This window comes from Castor canadensis, chromosome 3, assembly GCF_047511655.1.
Source record: "Castor canadensis chromosome 3, mCasCan1.hap1v2, whole genome shotgun sequence".
Classification (NCBI taxonomy): domain Eukaryota; kingdom Metazoa; phylum Chordata; class Mammalia; order Rodentia; family Castoridae; genus Castor; species Castor canadensis.
This window is the reverse complement of record NC_133388.1, coordinates 120,855,584-120,878,619: the sequence shown is the minus strand read 5'-3', so window position 1 is coordinate 120,878,619 and position 23,036 is coordinate 120,855,584. Positions and strand designations below refer to the sequence as shown.

The 23,036-nt window shown below is 37.6% G+C and overlaps 1 protein-coding gene and 1 pseudogene across 1 annotated transcript in view; one reads left to right on the top strand and one right to left on the bottom strand.

Moving 5' to 3' along the window:
* Positions 1-23,036, bottom strand: part of Cpa6 (carboxypeptidase A6) — a 354,550-nt gene that overhangs the window by 53,343 nt on the left and 278,171 nt on the right. The window lies entirely within an intron of this gene.
* LOC141421333 (mediator of RNA polymerase II transcription subunit 28 pseudogene) lies at positions 15,381-15,961 on the top strand (annotated as a pseudogene).

Below are 23,036 nucleotides of genomic sequence, written 5' to 3'. Positions count from 1 at the left end.
GAAAAAGGAAGCTGATCCAACTACGAAAGGGCAAATTTTTTTTCAAAAGATGCTTATTTCATGTTGTAATACAGAGAGACAAAGACAAGTAGAATCCAAACTACCCTTGATAAGGATTTTTACAAAAAAAAAAGACATTTACTTTTCAGTATTTTTCATGATTTAAATGACAACATAATGAATAAATACTGTTTTTTACTATTTTTATCATCTCCAAATATATTTATAACTTACAGGAAGAGAGGTTTTAATATTTCTACCAAAAACTGTAAGAGTCACAGAACAATTTCTCTCACTGGTTATTAAGATTAATTGTACTGTTTCAATTTCCTGGTCCATGTCTTAGTCTGGTGTTACTGTGTGACAGGAGGACTGCCTGTGTAAACAATGACCAGAACATTCTCAATTGTTAGGTAGTGGAGTGCAATGGATGCAATGAATTTCAACTTAATTAAATTGAAACTAAGCAAATGTTAATATAGACCTTGCTATGTATAAGACATTACAAACTGTAGAGAGGGGGAGAAAGAGATACATTGGGGATATAAAGGATTAAAGAAAAGAATTGGGGAAATAGAGGAGGATGGAAATATGGGAAACCACTGATGGTAAGAGCTCATAGAACACAAATCAAAATATTCTAATTATTCAGAATGGCAGCAAACAGAGTTAGATCATTAAAAAAATTTCCAAATGATAAGCCATCTTCCATTATGTAATTAAGAACAAAGAGGTATTTGTTTACTCAGCTGAACTCATTAGACATTTGATCTGGGTTTAGTGACTCTCTCAATTACTTACTTATTTTGTGACTTTGGGCACATTTTAGACATGCAATATAAGTTCTTTTCTTAAGAAGGGCTATTTTTTCATGATACATTTCCTAAGCAAACATTTTGATTGAGTTTCATACCCATATTTGAGGTATTTGAGGGTTTGCATCATGCTTTTACCTTTATTTATTTATTTTTATTTTTTACTTTTTTATTAGCATAATTAATTAAAGAGGTTTCATTGTGATATTTCCATATATGTGTATCGTGTGCTTTGATCACCTTCACCCACTGTATTACACTCTCGTAACTTCTTCCTCCTCACCCCTTTTTAACAGTATCTTCTAAGTTTCATTATGCTTTTTTTCATACATACATATATATATAATGTTCTCCAATCATATTCACCTCCTCGTACCCTCTCCTTCCACTGGTTCCCCCCACAAACACTCCCCCCTTTACAATCAAGCATTATTATTATTATTTCAGGTCTAGATTCTGTATATGAATAAAAATGTGATATTTGTCTTTTTGAGCTTGGCTTATTTCACTCAACGTCACGATCTCCAGTTTCATCCTCTCTGCTGCAAATAACATAATTTTGTTCTTTTCATTTACGTTTGTTACATTTTCTTTATTCATTCTTCAGTTGTAGGGCATCTTGGCTGATTCCATAGCTTGGTTGCAGTAAACATGGTTGTGCAGGTGTCTCTGTTTATGTTGACTTATATTCTTTTGGATATATACCCAAGAGTGTTATAGCAGAATCATATGGAAGTTGTGTTTTTAATTTTTTAATGGGCCTCCATACTGATTTCCATAGTGGTTGTACTAGTGTTCCTTTCCCCCACAACCTTTCCAGCATTTGTTGCTTATTTTTGTTTTTTTTTTTTGGCCTATGATTTTTAAAAGTTTTATCATTTTTACATTTATTCACATGTGCATACATTGTTTGGGTCACTTCCCTTCCCCTCCTCCCTGTTCTGCCCTCTTGTATCCAATTTTGTGCTGCTTATTTTCTTAATGATTGCCAATTCTGACTATCAGAGATGGAATCTCAGTGCCATTTTGATTTGTATTTCCCTTATGGCTAAGGCTGTTCAACATTTTTTAATGTATTTATTGGCCATTTGTATATTTTAACTTTAATAAGCAGCAAGACATAATGTGATGATGAGACTGAAAGACATATTCATCTAGACAGTATCTCCTGGAAAGCTCTTGGGTCCTGGAAGAAAGAGCCTGCCCATTCATACTTTTCCCATTTGGACTTCTCCCACAAACTGCTCCAACTCTTTCTTAGAGCTCTGTCCTATACCTGCAATCCATCATAGCCTCCAAATTTTACTACTAATCCCCTCCCATAAGTTCTTTCTCTGAAAGCCTCCTATTCTTCTTTTTGGGATTTTGAATCATCTCCATAGTACATCTACATGCGGGAATCATATGTCAGATTTTGTTACTAGGAATACTGTCACTGTGGTGCTGAGGATAGATGGGTGGGAAAGTGCAGTAGAAGGGTGTTTTCTAGTATAACCAAGAGGAGTTTGCATTATGTAGACAGCAGAGGAACATTGTGGTTCACCTGGGAAACTAAGGGAATTTTAGCTTTGCTTTTCTTCTTTTCTGTACTACTGCCTTTCTGTAACAGGGTCAAATCAGATCCACCTGTATAGATGTATCTTTAAAGTCTGAAAGTATTTCCATTTTATACTCTCAGTTCCAATCATCTCACAAACTCTGGCATTGCCTATACCTAACTTTGAGAAAAACAAAGTCCAACCACTGCTCCTAAAATTCCTATAAGAATTCCTATCTGACTCAAGCACAACTGAATTTAGTTTGAGAATGAAATATATTTGGTTTTGTTTGGGTTAAAGTTATTTTTAAAAAGAAACATTTTTGCTCCTATTTAATATAGAAAGTTTGGAAAATTCAGAAAAGCATAAAGAAGAAAATAAAGATCACCCATAAATAACCCTCTCCTGTTTTAGGATTTGGTATATTTCAGATGCAGTTTTTACAAAAATGAAATTACAATGTCCATGATTTTTTTTGGTGTTACTAGAGTTTGAACTCAGGGCCTTATGCTTGCTAGATAGGCACTCTACCACTTGAGCCGTGACTTCAGTCCTTTTGGCTTAAGTTATTTTTTGGGTAGGGCCTCATGGTTTTTGCTCAGGCTGTCCTGGACTACCATCTTCCTGTTTATGCCTCCCATGTAGCTGGGAGTTCAGGTGCATACCACCATGCCTAGCTTTTTTGTTGAAGTGGAATCTTGCTATATTGCTCAGGCTGGGTCTGAACTGTAATCCTTACAATCTCTGCTTTTTGAGTAGCTGGGATTATAAATACGAGCCACCACACCCACCCCTATGCTGTTTTTTTTAAAACTTAAAAAAAAATAGTAGCATGTCTAAACAGCTTCCAATATCACTAAATAATCATTTTAATGTAGTCAAGGTTATCAACCATTTCCTTTATGCTTTCCTCCTTTGCTTTTATGCTTGATAATGTATTTTTCCTTTGGAAATCAGATAAATATTTTCTTGAATTACTTTCTAAATATGATATAGATGGACTCTCATAAAATTTGATCCAGCAATGTAGAGTTATTTGCGACAAAAATTAAAGGCAACACATGACCCTGGGGCAGTGAACATCAACCAAAGCTGTGATACTCAGTCCTGGAGATCAGCAATTTTACAGTCTCAAGAGTGAACAAAGCCCAAATTCCCTAATTTGATTGAAGGTAATTCTGAAAAATGAAGCAAATGCTATTCCATCTGCATTGGCAACAAAGAATTAAAGTGACATTTCTACAATTAAAAAAAATCAGATATAAAAATGGGTTGTTTCTGAAAATTACTTGGCTACTCTTATTTTATTTTATTTTTTTGGTAGCACTGGGGTTTGAACTCAGGGCCTCATGCTTGCTAGGCCAGCACTCCTACCACTTGAGCCACTCCACCAGCTTGACTACTCTATATAGCAATAATTCTTCCTCTGCATTCTATTTCTTCAATAGAAAATTGCTGCAATCTTTCGTCCCTGTCCCTGTCTCTTCTTATCAGATTATGCAGTATAGACAAAAGTACTTAGAAGTGACTTCGTTATGGTGGGCAAATCACTTGAAATTTATTCCTGGTGGTCTGCTGCCCAAATTAGGTCTGTTTGCATAATCTGTTTTACCTCTCATCAAAGAGTATTGTGTTCCTTTGGTCCAGACTACTCAAGTTTTGTGAGAGCAGTTTTTAATGCCCACTTAATTCCCCTCCCTCAATACCCTCAGTGTCTGGCCTAGTGCATGGGAAACACTTAGGAATTACTTATTGAATAAATCAATTATTTCACCCGCTTAGTGTGCTGTTGTGTTGAGTGCATCTCTTCAGATACTATGGATGTTCCCCAACAACGTCACTGTCACTCCCTTGGGTATCTTGTTTGATCCATCCTGCTTTTCCCTCCTCATATCAAGGCATTCATTGATTTCTAAAGACTTCCTGTATTGATGCCTTCTTCTGTGTGTGTCTCATCTCCACAGCAGAATTGTAAATGAATTAAGAAAAAGGTTAATGTCCTGTGTAATATGGAACAGTCCTTGTACCATACCTGACTTAGCATGTTGCCTTCACAGAAAAAGAGGTACTCGAAAAGCATTTGGTAGGTTGAATGATTGAATTTCTTCTTTTGAACTCTCACTCTGGACTCTTTTGTTTTTACCCACATGGCGTTGCCTTTGATAATGATACATGCTTTTCATTATTTGTCAGTGTTTCCTCATTGTACTAATTTATTGGATCAAACTCTGCTTGGCTTCTTCATGTTTCAGCCAGTCTCACATTGCAGTAGAATCTACTCACAGAGGCTGTTGGCTGTTGTCTCACTGCTGTACAATCACACATGTGTGATGTTCACTTTCAATCATTTCCCTTTCTGGGAACACTATTATCTGCCTGATCAAATTCCTGTTTCGTAGTCAAGGCCTAAGTTGAGGCTCATCTCCACCAAGTGTCCCCACACCTCTTTTCTGTAAGTGTTTTTTATTTTTACTTTTTTTTTATTGTTTTATTATTCATATGTGCATACAAGACTTGGGTCATTTTTCCCCTCTGCCCCACCCCCTCCCTTATCACCCACACCACCCCCTCCATTTTCCCCCACCCCCTCAATACCCAGCAGAAACTATTTTGCCCTTATCTCTAATTTTGTTGAAGAGAGAGTATAAGCAATAATAGGAAGGAACAAGGGGTTTTGCTGGTTGAGATAAGGATAGCTATACAGGGAGTTGACTCACATTAATTTCCTGTGCGTGGGTGTTACCTTCTAGGTTAATTCTTTTTGATCTAACCTTTTCTTTAGTTCCTGGTCCCCTTTTCCTATTGGCCTCAGTTGCTTTTAAGGTATCTGCTTTAGTTTCTCTGTGTTAAGGGCAACAAATGATAGCTAATTTTTTAGGTGTCTTACCTATCCTCATCCCTCCCTTGTGTGCTCTCGATTTTATCATGTGCTCAAAGTCCAATCCCCTTGTTGTGTTTGCCCTTGATCTAATGTCCACATATGAGGGAGAACATACGATTTTCGGTCTTTTGGGCCAGGCTAACCTCACTCAGAATGATGTTCTCCAATTCCATCCATTTACCAGCGAATGATAACATTTCATTCTTCTTCATGGCTGCATAAAATTCCATTGTGTATAGATACCACATTTTCTTAATCCATTCATCAGTGGTGGGGCATCTTGGCTGTTTCCATAACTTGGCTATTGTGAATAGTGCCGCAATAAACATGGGTATGCAGGTGCCTCTGGAGTAACCTGTGTCACAGTCTTTTGGGTATATCCCCAAGAGCGGTATTGCTGGATCAAATGGTAGATCAATGTCTAGCTTTTTAAGTAGCTCCAAATTTTTTTCCAGAGTGGTTGTACTAGTTTACATTCCCACCAACAGTGTAAGAGGGTTCCTTTTTCCCCGCATCCTCGCCAACACCACCTGTTGGTGGTGTTGCTGATGATGGCTATTCTAACAGGGGTGAGGGGGAATCTTAGTGTGGTTTTAATTTGCATTTCCTTTATTGCTAGAGATGGTGAGCATTTTTTCATGTGTTTTTTGGCCATTTGAATTTCTTCTTTTGAGAAAGTTCTGTTTAGTTCACTTGCCCATTTCTTTATTGGTTCATTAGTTTTGGGAGAATTTCGTTTTTTAAGTTCCCTATATATTCTGGTTATCAGTCCTTTCTCTGATGTGTAGCTGGCAAATATTTTCTCCCACTCTGTGGGTGTTCTCTTCAGTTTAGAGACCATTTCTTTTGATGAACAGAAGCTTTTTAGTTTTATGAGGTCCCATTTATCTATGTTATCTCTTAGTTGCTGTGCTGCTGGGGTTTCGTTGAGAAAGTTCTTACCTATACCTACTAAACCCAGAGTATTTCCTACTCTTTCCTGTATCAACTTTAGAGTTTGGGGTCTGATATTAAGATCCTTGATCCATTTTGAGTTAATCTTGGTATAGGGTGATATACATGGATCTAGTTTCAGTTTTTTGCAGACTGCTAACCAGTTTTCCCAGCAGTTTTTGTTGAAGAGGCTGCTATTTCTCCATCATATATTTTTAGCTCCTTTGTCAAAGACAAGTTGGCTATAGTTGTCTAGTTTCATCTCTGGGTCCTCTATTCTGTTCCACTGGTCTTCATGTCTGTTTTTGTGCCAGTACCATTCTTTTTTTATCGTTATTGCTTTGTAATATAGTTTGAAGTCAGGTATCGTGATACCTCCAGCATTGCCTTTTGACTGGGTATTGCCTTGGCTGTTCATGGCCTCTTGTGTTTCCATATAAATTTAACAGTAGATTTTTCAATCTCTTTAATGAATGTCATTGGAATTTTGATGGGAATTGCATTAAACATGTAGATTCCTTTTGGGAGTGTCAACATTTTTACTATGTTGATTCTACCAATCCATGAGCATGGGAGATCTCTCCACTTTCTATAGTCTTCCTCAATCTCTTTCTTCAGAAGTGTATAGTTTTCCTTGTAGAGGTCTTTCACATCTTTTGTTAGGCTTACACCTAGGTATTTGATTTATTTTGAGGCTATTGTAAATGGAATTGTTTTCATACATTCTTTTTCAGTTTGCTCATTGTTAGTGTATAGAAATGCTAGTGATTTTTCTATGTTGATTTTATATCCTGTTACCTTGCTGTACTATTGATGATGTCTAGAAGCTTCTGAGTAGAGTTTTTTGGTTCTTTAAGGTATAGGATCATGTCATCTGCAAATGGGGATATTTTGACAGTTTCTTTACCTATTTGTATGCCTTTTGTTCCTTCTTCTTGCCTAATTGCTCTGGCTAGGAATTCCAGTACTATGTTGAATAGGAGTGGAGATAGTGGGCATCCTTTTCTGGTTCCTGATTTTAGAGGGAATGGTTTCAGTTTTTCTCCATTAAATATAATGCTGGCTGTAGGTTTGTCATATATAGCTTTTATAATGTTGAGGTACTTTCCTTCTATTCCTAGTTTTCTTAGAGCTTTTATCATGAAATGGTGTTGGATCTTATCAAAGGCTTTTTCTGCATCTATTGAGATGAACAAGTGGTTTTTGTCTTTGCTTCTGTTAATGTCGTTTATTATGTTATTGATTTTCGTATGTTGAACCACCCCTGCATTCCTGGGATGAAGCCTACTTGGTCATGGTGAATAATCTTTTTGATGTGTTGTTGAATTCGGTTTGCCATTATTTTGTTGAGGATTTTTGCATCAATGTTCATTAAGGTGATTGGTCTATAGTTCTCCTTTTTGGAGGTGTCTTTGCTGGTTTTGTGATAAGTGTAATACTGGCTTCATAAAATGTGTTTGGCAGTTTTCCTTCCCTTTCTATTTTGTGGGTTCTTTGGCATAGTTTATCTTCATTTTGTTGGAGTCTGGATCTGAGTATCTGTTTTCTTCATTCCCCTCTGGTTCCTGTACTAATTTTTTGCTGTGGGGAAACTGGTTTCCCTGTTTTTTCTGTCTTCCCATCATTGTCCTTGGTGTTGTTACTGTCCCTGTACTGTGTGCAATTAAGTATTTTCTAGCTTGTAATAATAACAATGGTAATATTTAGAATGGAAGGGTGAGAGGAGATGGAAAGCAAGAAGTTAAAGAAAAGGGACAAAACAAGAAAAAGACAAGTAGGAAAAAACAAAACAAGGAATCAAACAGGAAAGTTTCAAAGGTATAAACAGGGAGTGTTAGTGTACTAATTGACAGTAAGCTGAACAGGCCTTAGAGAGACAGAGAGAAGATTGAAAATAAAAAATAAAAAGAATAAAGATAAGAATAAAAATAAAAAATAAGTAAATGAAAGAAATATATATATATATATAAATAAAATAAAACAAAATGAAAAATAGAAAAAAACCCTCCAAGTTCAAATGCAATGAAGTTTGAGTCTTAATAATTTTGGTGTCCGTCTCAGTCTCCAATCCTGGAGATGGTGCCTCAGATATTGTTCTGTAGTTGTCTTATCAAAGGGGATGCATAAAGTAGAACAAAACTGCACAAAAAACAAAAAACAAAAGAACCCACAAAGTGTCCCAAGTTCAAATGCAATACAGTTTCAGTAAGTTTTTCAGCATGCAGGTGTAGTTCAGTTGTTTTCTCATCAAAGGTGGGGAGAGAGAGAGAAAAAAAAAAGAGTCTGGAGACAGTTCTGAGAATGGTATCTGCGGCTGTGGCTTGCCTGCCCGTTGCTGTCAGCCTGCTGTTGCTGGAGGCGTTATTTATGCAGATCTCAGGGGTGAGCTTAACACTCACCTGGCCCTGCAGGCTTTGTTTACTCAGAGTTTTCCTGTGTGGGAGCCTCTGCTACAGGCTTTCCCCTTTCCAAGCACACTGGGGGAGGTGATACTTCACCTGTTTTCTCAGGCCTGCGTGTTTTCTTACAGCTCACGTGCGAAGTGGCTCTTCCCCTCTCTCCTGTGGAATTTTCCTCCCTCTGCCACTCTCACAAGCTTTCCCATTCCTGATTGCTGGATGCGCGCCCCCCCTCCCACCAGAGTCTCTCTGGCCTGCCTGGCTTGTTTATTTACAGTTCCGGGAAGGATTCCCTTCCCCCACGTGTCTTTATTGTTCTTATTGCTTATTACTCAGTTTCTCTTTTTTCCCTGGGTGGAGGTCAGTCTGTCCAGGGGGCTATGCTGCTCTGGCCCAGGGTTGTCTGTGGGAGTACCGCAGTACCACTAAGCTCACCTTGTCTGCTTCTTCCCAAATCGTCTGGGCGTGGGTGACTGGTGGCCCCGGGGCCCTCCTGGTTTCTCCTTTTAACGTGAAGTGGAGATGCTCTGCGCCGGCTGGAGGTGAGTAGAGGTCAAAGTTTTGCCTATTCTCGGTGGTTTTGCCTGCAAGGTGTGTCTCCAGCATCTCTCCAAGATTTCATTGTAGGAGGCATGCTTTCTGCTTCCTCCCTCTAGCTGCCATCTTGGAATCACTCTGTAAGTTTTGGAGGACTTTTTTCTGATTCCCTAATTCCTTCAGGCACAAAATTCAGTATAATTTAGCCCCTGAGGACGTATATTTTATGTTGTTTTCTGCAATACATATTTTTCCTCAAAGAAAAAGTAGAATTCTTGAGTATACTGACTGTGACTTAACTTCTTTTGACCCCACAATGAAGAGGTCTGGAAATGCAACAACATATTGGACTGATTCATATAGAATGTTTTTTTATTTTCCTGTGCCTGGGGATTGAACCCAGGGCTTTGTGTGTGCTGGGCAGGTACTCTGTTGCTAAAATATATCCACAGCTGTGTCTGTAGGTATCTCTTAAGGGAGCACTATTTAATCCTACTTTAAAAACTAGCAGCTTTACTGGGATAATAGTCATATACTCTACAATCCATCTTCTTAAAGTATACAGTTGAGTAGATTTTAGTATATTCAGAGTTGTGTAACTATCACAACTATGTAATTTTATAGTATTTTCACCATCCAATAAAAAAACTCACACTCTAGCTATCAACCTCTCTAACCTCATCTTCTCAGCAATAGGTAACCACTAATCTACTTTCTGTCTCTGTAAAGTTGCCTATTTTGGACACTGCATATGACTAGAATCAGCTAATATATGATGTTTTATGACTGGTGTCTTTTATTTATCATGATGATTTCATGGTTCACCCATGTAGATATATTAGCACTTTATACCTTTTTATTGAGTTATAACTCATATAACATGAAATTAGTAATTTTAAAGGGTATAATTCAGTTTTTCTTAGTATGTTTACAATATTGTGTAATCATCATTACTATCTAATTCTAGAATATTTGTATTACCCCCAAAAGAACCTGGTAGCAGTTAGTTCCATTGTCCCTTTCTTCTGTCCCCTTCAGCCACTAATCCACTTCCTGTTTCTGTGCATTTCCCTCTTCTGGACATTACATATAAATGGAATGATACACTATGGGACCTTTTATGTCAGCCTGTTTCACTTGCTGTAATATTTTCAAGGTTCATGCATGTTGTACCTTATAATAGTTCAATACTTCTATGACTAAATGACATTCTATTGTATATAGATTCCATCAAAAAACACTTATTCTGGTTGTGTGTGTGTGTGTGTGTGTGTGTGTGTGTGGATGGTGGCTCACACCTGTAATCCCAAGACTTGGGAGACTGAGGCAGAATGCTCTTGAATTTGAGACCAACGTGGGCTACGTAGTGAGTCTGAGGCCAGCCTGGGCTACATAGTGTGACTGTCTCAAAAAAATCAAAGCAACAACCTTCCTGCACCCCCTCAAAAAACCCACTTATTTGTCACTTATGGAAGCTTTTTGCCATTATGAATAGTGCTGCTGTGAATATTCATGTACAAGTTTCTGTGGATATGTCTGTTTAATTCTCTTGGGAATATACGTAATAGTAAATTTTGGAGTAACATGGTAACTCTATGCTTAACTTTGAGAGGGACTTTGAAATTCTTTTGAACTCGATAGTTTATTTTAAATTCAATTTCAAGTCCATTGTTTTAAGCTTTGTGAGCGTCTTTCTTTATAAGGATCTGCTTGGTGTCCATGTTTTTCTTCCCTGCCTTCTATCCACCCTGAGGTTTGTGTCTTTTATTCTCCCACAAATAATATCTGCTCAGTATTTCAGAAAGATATAACTTCCGTATACTTATCTCTGATGCCTTTTCCTTATGTATCTATTCTAGTTTTTTTCCTTGTATAATCTTTCTTTAAGAAAACTTTATTACCAAAAGGTAATGTTTCTTAAAGTTTTTTTATGGTACATAAAAACCACCCAATTACAGTACATATTCAAATAGTAAACCCATCATGTTCATGTGCCTCTCCCCCATGAAATCCACAACCCAAAGTACCATAAGTATAAAATTAGTACTGGTCCTGCCAACCTGGTATAAACAAGCATTCAACAAGAGAAAGATTTGGCAATCTAAGTGGACCTCCATTTGCTTTCTTTATTTTTCTTACATTATAAAAATTGTGTTTAGGAAAAAAGAGGGGTTAGGAAAGAATTTAGAAAAAAATTATTAGAAAAGAGAGGCAGAGAGCTGGGCATGGTGGTGGCAGGAGGATTGCAAGTTTGAGACTAGCCTGGACTACATAAAGATACCCTGTCTCAAAAAACCAACCCGGGCTTGAGGCATGGCTCAAGTGGTAGAGCTCCTGTTTAGCAAGTGTGAGGTTTTGAGTTCAAACTCCAGTACAGACAAAAACAAAACAACAAAAAGAAAAAAAGAAAAAGAATACTGGGCTGGGGTGTAACTCAGTGGTAGAGCACTTGCCTAGCAGGCTTTGGATTCAGTACCCAGCACCTGAAAAAAAAAAGGATTAAAAATCAGAAAAGTTTGTAAAGCACTTGCCTAGAAGCCATGAGGCCTGGAGTTCAAGCCACAGTACTGAAAAAAAAAATCAGAAAAGTGATGACTCTAAAATTTTCAAAATAATTAAGCGATCCTCAATTTAAAACACTAAATGTTCTATGCATTTTAAAAAATGCCCACCAACTAACAACTATCTATTAAGGTAATGAATTTACTTAAACATTTTTTAAAAATAACAAAGTTATTAAGCCCATCTCAACAGTCATTCAAGCCTGGTAGCTTGTGTCTGCATCTGTGTTTTCTAAACTTTGTGTTTCCAAAATAAACATCCATGGATCCATCTGCTAAACTGGAGTGGGAACAGAAGTGGAAGAGGCTCTCAGGGCATCGAAAGGGACAGTCAAGATGGCTAAAGAAGAGCTGGACAGACAGAGCCAGAGTCATGTCTTGACATTTCTGCTTCCATGGCAGAGAAAGTCAGGGTCTATTGGTGAGGACACTGCCTCTGTTTCTCTAAGAAAGAGATTGTGCCTTGTTCCAAAGAGAACAGGCGTTGTAGAGCCTGGTTATTATTTTTATAATGACCTTTTAATTTTGAGATAAATGTAGACCAGTATGTGACTACAGAAAATAACACAGAAAGATAGTATGTACTCTTCATCCAATTTCCCCTAGTGGTAACAGCTTGCAAAACTGTATACAATGTCACAACCAGGGTATCGGCATCGACACAGTGAAGATGTAGAGCATTTGCATCACCACAAAAATGCCTCATGTTGCCCTTCTATAGCCACATCCACTTTCCTCCCATATCACCTTCCTTCCTATTAATCTCTTCTCCATTTCCATTATTTTGCCATTTCAAGAACAATGCATAGGTGAAATCATGCAGTATGCATCTGGAATGTGCTTTTTCATTCAGCACAATTCTGTCGAGATTCATCCCGGTTGTTGTGTGAATCAATCATTCATTCTCTTTTATTGTTGAGTAGTTGCCCATGCTATGGATATAGTTTGCTTCAATATTTGTCTGTTGATGGATATCTGGGTTGTTTCCAGTTTTGGGCTATTATAAATAAAGCTGCTATAAACATTTGTGTACAGGTTTTTGAGTGAACATAAGTTTTAACTTCTCTGGGATAAATGCCAAAGTATAATTACTGGGTCATACGGTAGTTGTGTGTCTAATTTTAAGAGATTGTCAACTGTTTGCAAGAGTACGTCTACCGTTTTCATTCCTGCCCATGGTGTCTGAGAGAACCAGTTTGTGTATCTTTCCTGGCATTTGGTGATACATACCTATAGGTATAAATCTACATATTTATACATATTTAATTAATTTTAACCATTCTGATAGGTGTGTAGTGGTAGCTCTTTGAAGCTTTAATTTGAATTTCCATAATGAATGTATACTTTTTTGTGAAATAACTCTTTATGTGTTTTGTCAATTTTCTAATGGGATCACTTTTTTTTCTGTTGAATTTTGCCTTTATGTAGTCCAAATATATGTCCTTTTATAGATATGTGGTTTACATATATTTTCTCCCAGTCTGTAGCTTGTCTTTTTCATCCTCCTAACAGGATGTCTCAAAGGCAAACCCTTTTAATTCTGAGTAAGTTTGACTGTGTGCCAATTTTCCATCTTTTCTTTTTATGGAGCATGCTTTTGGTGTTAAGTATAAGAACATTTTGCCTTTAGATCCTAAAGGTTTTTTCCTATGCCTTTTTCCCTTTAAGCTTTATAGTTTTACATGTTACATTTAAGTCGATGGCCTATTTTGAGTTGATTTTTGTGTAAGGTCTGATACTTAGATCAGGATAATGTTTTTGTCTATGGATATCCAGTTGTTCCAGCACCACTTGTTGAAAAGGCTGTCATTCCTTCATTGAACATTTTTTGCACCATTGTCAAGAATCAGTTGGAAATATTTGAATGGGTTAATTTTGGGAATTTGAAATGCCTTTTATTAACGTATATTCATTATACAAAATAATGGGTTTATCGTGACATTTTCATAATGTATATAATGTACTTTGATCATAACCACCTGAATTTCCTTCGCTTATCTCCCCTTTCCTCTAATTCCCTTCTTCTTTTCTAATAGTTCCCCTTTTGACTTTCATGTCTCCCCCTCCTAAATTCCACATACAAGAGAAAACACCCAACATTTGTCTTTCTGAGTCTTGTTCATTTAATTTCACATGATTTTCAGTTTCATCCATTTTCCTGCAAATGACATGAATTCATTCTTCTTTATGGCTGAATAATACTGTGCAGACAGATTTCTGGGTTCTCTATTTTATTCCATTTATCTATATCTTCACCAGTACTCAGTACTGTATGCTATGACTCAAAATCAGGTAGAATGATTCTTTTCTTTTTCATTCTTCTTTTCAAACTAGCTGGGGATGTTCAGCTCAGTGATAGAGTACTTGCCTAGCATGTGTGAGGTCCTGGGTTTGATCCCTAGGACCACAAAAAATAATTATGTGTGTGTATGTGTGTGTGTGTGTGTGTGTGTGTGTGTGTATAAGGAACACTGAGCTGGGGAAATGGCTCCAATGGTAGAGCACTTCCCTAGCATACATAAGGCCTGGAATCAATCCTTAATACCACATAGTTTCTGTTCTTCTAGTGCCTTTGACTTCCCATATAAATTTTAGAATTATCTACATCTACAAAAGATCTTGCTGGAATTTTAATATGAATTATATTAGATCTGACTATCAATTTGGGAAGACTTGACATCTTTACTATATGGAGGCTTCCAATCAACGAATCTGATAATAACCCCTACTTAGGTTTTCTTTCATTTCTCTTACTAAAGTTTTGTATTCTTCAGCATAGAAGACCTGCACATGTTTTATTAGATTTACGTGTAACTATTTCTCTTTTTAAAGTAGTTGCATTTGATATTATATTTTTAATTTTAGTGTTGATATGTTCTTTGCTATATAATTGATTTTGTGTAATTGTCTTATTTTGTGTGACCTTGAAGAACTCACTTCTTAGTTCCACAGAATATTTCTGTAGATTACTTAGGATCCTCTAGGTAGAAAATCACATGAACTGCAAATAGGGATCATTTTATTATTTATTCATTTCCAATCTATATGTCTCTTATTTCCTCTTTTTGCCTACACTAACAAGAACTTCTAGCACTATGTTAATTAAGAGAGGTGAGAGTGAAAACGCTTGCTTTGCTCCTGATTTTAGGGAGAAGGCTTTGTCTTTGCTTACTGTCAATTTTTAATGTTTACTATAAGTTTCAGTAAATCTTTATAAAGTTGAGGAAGTTCTCCTCTATTCCTAGTTTTTCTAAGAGTTTTTAAAATCATGATTATGATAAATTTTGTCATATGTTTTCTGTGTATCAGTTTATGAGATCATGTACTCTTTTGCCTTTTTAATTGTTAATATGGCAAATTGCATTGATTGATTTTTGAGTATTAAACCAGACTTGCATCCCTGAAATAGACTTTACTTGGTCATGGTGCATAATTCCTTTTAGGTTGTTAAATCCTATTTGCTAATATTTTAAAGTTTCCTTCATTTTCATGAAGGATGTTGGTTTGTAGTTTTCTTTTTATTGTGTTGTCTCTGTCTGGTTTTAATATTAGACTTCATAAAATGAATTGGAAATATTCCTTTCTGTTTTATTTTTTGACAGAGTCTTGAGTTGATGATAATTCTTTTCCAAACATTTGGTAGGAGTCTCCAGTGAAAACTTCTGGGCCTTTAGATATCTTTCTTTAGGAATTTAAAAATAATGAATCAGGCAGACATGGCGGCTCCACTAGGTGGAATGTTCTCCAGACAGCCACGCGGCCACCCGGCCACTCCGCCACCTCCGCAGGGACGACCCGGCCAGGCTTCGCTTCTTCAAGCAGCGCCTGGCGATCCGAGGAGTTCTAACAGTACCTCGGTGGACGAAGTGGAGTCATCATTCGAGGCTCACTTTGCTTCTCTTACGAGTCAATAGCACTGATCAGGAAGAAATTCTAACTGGTGTTGATCAGTGTATCCAGAAGTTTCTGGACATTGCAAGACAGACAGAATGTCTTTTCCTACCAAAAAGATTGCAGTTGTTTGTCCAGAAACCAGAGCAAGTTATCAAAGAGGATGTCTCGGAACTAAGGAATGAATTGCAACAGAAAGATGCTCTGGTCCAGAAGCACCTAACAAAGCTGAGGCACTGGCAGCAGGTGCTGGAGGACATCGGTGTGCAGCACAAGAAGCCAGCTGACATCCCTCAGGGCTCCCTGGCCTACCTTGAGCAGACATCTGCTAATATCCCTGCACCTCTGAAGCAGACCTAATGGCAGTCGGTCTGGCCTGCAAGTCAGCCCATGAAGACAGTTCTGCCAAACATCCCTTCTGGTGGACATGGCTCTTGGTGGTGGATGAGTTGATGTTAGTTTTATGTTGCAACCTAGAATTTTCCCCATATTTTTATAAGTTATTAATTTCTTGTGTTTTTTTGTGTGACAGGGTTTCTCTGTAGCCCAGCCTGGCTTTGAACTCTGGATGCTCTTGCCTCAGTCTCCCAAGTGCTGACTTCTTGAGTACATTATAAAAAAGTCTGTAGGTTTGATAAGCCAAGTAAGTGTTTTGTCTTTGGCAGAATTTAGATTGTTAGTGTGAAGACACAGATTCTTTGTTTTAATTATTTTTTGTTTTTGCTTGATTTTAAATTTATTTTTGTATGACTTTTTATTTCCATTTGTTACATTAGTTTATGATCTAAGGGAAAATTATAGTAGTCTGAGAATCAGGGGGAAAAGAGTTTGATTATAGACCTTTTATGATAACTACTCATCCATGGAAGTGTAAGAAAATACTTAAATTTGCTGTGTTTCAAGACTTTGAACTACCTCAGGAAGAGGAATCTAATGCAATAAGGTAATGCCTTTAGAGCAATACAGAGTGCAGAGAGTTTGTAAATGGGTGAGAACAGGGTTAAGATATGCTGGGGTAGTGTATAACACTATAGGAGGATCCTTAAGTTGATGTTTGCTTATATTTGGGGCAAGTTTATATTTTGTGTCATTACTCATTTTGAGGGGCAATGTATTAGCATGATGTAATAAGTTGCTGTAAGGAATGAGCCAACCCTGTCTCGGTAGCAGGACAGTTGGGGTACTGGCAAAGTATAAGGGGTTAAACCCTACTTACCCTGATTGTCTCTTAGTTTTTGGGGCAGAGACAGTTTCCTTAAGGAAGGTTCTTGCCCATGGGTTTGATTCCAAGAGCCTCAGGGTTGGGGTGACCTGCAGGGTGACCTCAGCTACTTAACCTCTGCAAAGAGCGTGGGGAGCCTCTGTGTGGGGAAGGTGTTTTGCCCTCTTGGATGAACGTTTCCTTTTCCTGTTTTATACAGCCTTCCCCTAGGTTATATCCCTTTATCCAAAATAAACACTCCACTGTTGGTGAGTTTGTGGCTAAGGGTCTTGGTCCCTCTAGCCTTGAAGGCCCTTCTGCACACCCAGTGACATTCATTGGCCTGAATGCTACCAGGTCCACGAAGCCTTCAGATGTCCTTTCTACCTTGTCTTTTCCACCACCCTTGACTCCTCCACCACCCTTTTTTAGTTCTCCCTTGTGGGCCAGTGATTTATGTATCCCCATGAGCGTTAGATGTTGCTTCCCTTGAATATGTGAGATCATGTGTTATTTATCTTTTTTTATATGATGCATTGTTCATCCTTGTGTGCTTGTATATATATTTGACATGTTAGAGCTTAAATTACCAGCCTGAGGCCAATACAGCCCTCAATTGTAATGTATAAGTTAAACAAAGCTTTTGAAAGTAGTGTTTACTTACATTGTGGGGTTTTAACTTGGTTGTCTCATGCTAACTAGAAGTTGTGATTGGCAGCTTTAGATCTCTTGGTTTAAAAACCTAAATAAACTGATTGCATTTTGGGCAGTCTTTAAAAAAAATAAAAATTATGAATCAATTATTCTTAATAGTTTCCGGTATATTTGAATTACCTCTTTTATAATAGGTGTGTTGTAGTAGTGTGTGTTTTCTAATTGCTCCATTTTGCTAAGTTGCTCAGTTTATATGTATGGAGTTATTTACAGTATTTCCTCACTCTCTTTTCGATATCTGTAGTATTAGTCTCTGTTACATTCCTGATCTTGGTAATTTACGTCTTCTCTCTATTTCTTTGTGTCTCTTGCTAGAGCTTTGAGAATTTTATCTTTTTTTTTAAAAAAAAACCTAGCTCTTTGTTTCATTGATGTTTCTCTAAAGACTTTCCATTTTTAATTTCATTGATTTCTGCTGTTATTTAGATTACTTCCTTTCTTCTACTTGCTTGTGGTTTATTTTCTATTCTTTTCAGAGGTTCGGTGCCAGTTCTTCATGTCTAATGCGTCCATTTAGTGCCATAAATTTCCCTTTCAGCATATTTTTAGCTTTAGCCATCCCCCACAAATTTCAGCATGCTGTGTTTTCATCCAGTTCAATGTATTGTTTAAATTTCTCTTAAAAATTTATCCTTGACCTATGGATTATTATAAGTGTGTTTAGAGATTCTGGTTATCTTTCTGCTATCAATTTCTAGTTTGATTTCATTGTGGCTACAGGACATGTTGCATGTTTTCAATCACTTCTCATATGTTGAGGTCTGTTTTTTTGGCCTAGGTGTTGATATTTCTTTGTATATGTCCCACAGGCACTTGAAAAGAATGTGGAGTGATCTTATAGGTGTCATTTAGTCACTGTTTGACAGTGTTGAGTTCTTTTATATCCCCTTTGCTTTTCTTTTAAGTTGTTCTCTTTACATGCATTATTTAAAAATACCTAATCGCTGATACTAGTGGTAACAATGAGTTGGTTTCACTAAGTACTTGTTACATGCCAAAAACTCTGTTCAAAGTCTTTCACTTGCATTATATCATTAAATCCTCCCAGTCACCCAGTGTGTCATATACCATTATTACCCTCAATTTGCAGAGGCTCAGAGAGGTTAAGTGATTTGCAACTAAGATTGCACAACTAGTAAGAAGCAGATCTGGCCTTCCAACCCAGGGTTTTCTGACTTCTGTGTGCATGTAACCATTATGCAATCTGTTGTTCTATTAGAATTCTATATGGTTGATAAATTTCCTTCCAGTTTACATTTGAATAAGGATGTGATGTTTGTATCACAGTAGTGGTTGTAGGGAAAGTCCCAATAAGGTGTAATAGGCAGCCTCAAGGGTGGTCCCCAGTGATTTCCCTTTCTTGGTATCCATGTCTTGTGTAATCCCTTCCTCTTGAGTATGGCCTAGATTTAGAGACTCACTTCTGGTGGACAGAATTTAGCAATAGTGATGAGAGGTCACTTCTGAGGTTACAGGGAGACCATTTTCTGTCTTGGGACTGTTTTTCCTTGTTTTCTCACTAATTCTCTCTGAGAGGAAGATGGATGTTATGCTTTAAGCTATCCTAGGGAGAGACTCATGTGGCCTGGCCCACACTGAGGACCTAAGCCCCTCCAACAATTACATGAATGAGCTTGGAAGCACATGTTCTCTTTCTCAAGTCATATATCTTCATGACAGAGGCTCCACTTAAGCCCTTGATTGTAGTCTTGTGAAAGACCCCTAGCCAGAGGCACCCAGTTAAGCTGCACCTGGATTGATGACCCACAAAAAGTGAGATAATCAACGTTTGTTGTTTTAAGCTGTTGAATTTTGGGAAAATGCACCCAAGAAAGAGAGAAGAAACCAGAATTTTGGAACCACTGACAGATTGTGATAAAAAATGCAAGAAAATGAAACCTATTTTGTTCATGTGTCTCTCTGGGAGGACATCACTTACATGAGCTGACAGGAGGGTAAATGCAGAAGGGACTTATGGCAAGTGTCAGCTGAGAGATGGCTAGACATAATATCCTGGAGTCTCTTGAAAGACAGGGTTCCCTGATGTCTCAAAAGGGGACATGGAAATTAGATGAGTTCAGAGCATGGGAACCAATCATGGAACATAGGGAAGGTAACCCTGTGGAAGGGTAGCCACTGCCTGGAACCACCCCTGGAAGACCAAGGTTTTAATACATGGATTGAGTTAGTGCAAAAGAGATGATGTCTGGCAACTTTTAAGCTTATGTCAATCTTTGACATTCCTGTTTTCTCTGCCCCCAATACTGCTATCAATGGCATTGGGAACATTGAAGCCAGGCGGAACTTTCTTTTTACAAGCACATAATGTGTAGATATTGACTTGCTCTAGTCAATGCTATCTCGTTGCTGTCGCACCTTGGCAGCCGCATTGCTTCTGCAAACACATTGAGGTGAGTGACCTCTCTCTAGTCTCATTTTTTTCCTATTTCTGGTTGCTGCACTAACTTAGATGGGGAGATATAAGTGGGAAAATAGGGGTGGGGAATGGGCAAGTGGCAGCCGTAACCAGAGAGAGTGAAAGAGGTGTGGACAGAGTAGCAGAGATACAGAAATGACCTGACTCATCTGCACATATGAAGTTGGCCTCATGAAGGAAGGAAGGAGAAGCCTGTTCTTGCTCATCTTTGTGCAAATGAACTCTGATGTCAATTGATGCTTCTTGTTCTTTTTTTTTTTATGTTTTGTGGTGCTGGGGACCAAACTCATGCCCTTGTGCAAGCTAGGCAAGTGTCATACTACTGAGACACACCCCTGTCCTGACTGATGCTTCTTGTTCTTGTGCTAAAGTTAACTGTCCTCAGGTGACAGTCATCAGTCATGCCACCTCCTTTTCCTGTGGTTATGCTGTGTCCTATTCTTTGGAAATTTAGCTCAGGTTATAGGACTGCAGCCATATGGCTTTATAGGCTATGTGCTGTAAAAAACCAGGTGGTCCACTCATGTTCTATGAGATGATTTGACAAGTCATTGCCTAAACCTTTCTACATCATTACCACTGGATTCTTTTCCTTCTCATTCATTAATAAATATTTTGAATACCTCTTGAGTGCCAGGTGTTGTTCTACATGCTGGTGATTTGGCAGTGAACAAGATAGACAAAGTCTCTGCCCTTGAAGCTGGTGCAGAAATAACACTGATATAAGCCACATAAACAAAATAAATTTAGATGTTATAAAAAAGAGGTTGCATATTTTAAGGGTGAGGTAAAACTTTAGGTGGAATATTTGGGAGGTACATTCTTAATTCTTCAATAATACACAGGATCATACTCCAAAAAGAGAATGTTCTGTATTCAACCATTTTCTTTCTTTTTCTCACATAAATTTGAAACAGAAAACAATATGTTGTTATGAAACAGTAGAGTATTTTTTTATTCATTTATTCACATGTGCATACATTGTTTGGGCCATTTCTCCCCCCTACCCCTTACTCCCTCTCTTTCCCCCCCACTCCCCTTGCTTCAAGGCAGAACCTGTTCTGCCCTTATCTCTTATTTTGTTGAAGAGAAAACATAAGCAATAATAAGAAAGACAAAGCATTTTTGCTAGGTGAGACAAGGATAGCTATACAGAGAGATTCCTAGCATTGCTTTCGTGTACACATGTGTTACGACCCAAGTTGATTCATCTCTAACGACTTTTTCACTGGTTCCTGATCCCCTTCTCATATTGACCTCTGTCACTTTAAGGTTTCTGTATTAGTTCCTCTGGAGTGGGGACATCAAATGCTTTCATGTTTTGGGTTTTCTGCCTATTCCTATATCTCCCGTATGTGCTCTCCCCTTGTCATGTGATCCAAGTCCAACCACATTGCTGCATTTGCCCTAGAACTAAAGTCCGCATATGAGGGAGAACATACGATTTTTGGTCTTCTGAGCCTGGCTAACCTTGCTCAGAATGATGTTCTCTAGTTCCATCCATTTACCTGCAAATGATAAGATTTCATTCTTCTTCATGGCTGAGTAAAATTCCATTGTGTATAAATACCACATTTTCCTGATCCATTTGTCAGTAGTGGGACATCTTGGCTGTTTCCATAACTTGGCTATTATGAATAGCGCTGCAATAAACATGGGTGTGCAGATGCCTCTGGAGTAACCTGTGTTGCATTCCTTTGGGTATATCCCCAGGAGTGGGATTGCTGGATCATGTGGCAGATCTATGTTTAGATTTTTAAGAAGCCTCCAAATTTTTTTCCAGAGTGGTTGTACTAGCTTGCATTCCCACCAGCAGTGTACAAGGGTCCCTTTTTCCCCACATCCTCACCAACACCTGTTGTGTGGTGTTTTTGATGATGGCTATTCTAACAGGGGTGAGGTGGAATCTTAGTGTGGTTTTGATTTGCATTTCCTTTATGGCTAGAGAAGGAGCATTTTTTCATGTGGTTTTTGGCCATTTGAATTTCTTCTTTTGAGAAAGTTCTGTTTAGTTCAGTTGCCCATTTCTTTATTGGTTTATTGATTCTGGGAAGTTTAGTTTTTTAAGATCCCTGTATATTCTGGTTATCAGTCCTTTGTCTGATGTATAGTTGGCAAATATTTTCTCCCACTCTGTGGGTGGTTTCTTCAATAACAGTAGAGTATTTGATAAAAAGTAATAGAGTTAGCAATTTCTTATTAGCTTTTGTTTTTAGCAGGATGAAATGCTGTTTTAAGAGAACATAAATTGCTCAGTAATTTGAGTAGGTTTATTATATAATAAAATGTTACTGATGATATGTTCTCATTATAATATTTTATTATATAATATTTTATGAAATTAATGATGCTTTTGGAGGTTTGGTAGTGGCAGAGAGACAGACTTTGCAAATTTAGTAGTTTCGACACTTTGAGAAGTATATTTTCTGGTACCTAGGAGAGTCTTCAAAGTCACAAATTCTACTAGAGCACATAATTTCCCCATAAAATATAGTGAAATATAACTGAAATATATTTGCATGTCCTTAACAGTTTCCTATTAGCAGGACTAGAGAAACGTGCAGGATTATTTTATGAGAACCTTCATTTCCTTAGACTCCACCACTTTCATTACAGTACTAGTGGTTGGTTTTCTTACAAGAGTTTTTACTTTTTTCACAAAAAACCTAAATGTCAAGGCTAATTAACACATGAAAGCCAGAACATTCTTAAAAATAAATAGAAAAGTATCAGAACATATTACGGTGTTAGTCTAAGGCGGGCCCTTTCTTGGGTTAGAGATCCCACTCAAGGTGGTAACTGAGAGGGCTCATGATTCTTTGAAGAATGAGAAATCATTATGAGTCATCAACTATTAAGTTTGCCAAATAATAACAGACTGAGAATTTAATATTTGCAGATACTGAAGATCTTTTGGTTTCTAAATTACAGATTTATAGGAAGAGGACACAATACAACCATTTGTTCACCTCTTTATTGTTATAGCATATAGTCAAGTGAACTTTCTGAGCTGAATATCATATAGAAAGTTACTCTATAGCACCACTAGTTAGATGTTTAGACTTTGGTCACATATTTGCTGCTATGGCTGGTTCCTAATTTGTTACAAATTCATGAAGACTGTAACTT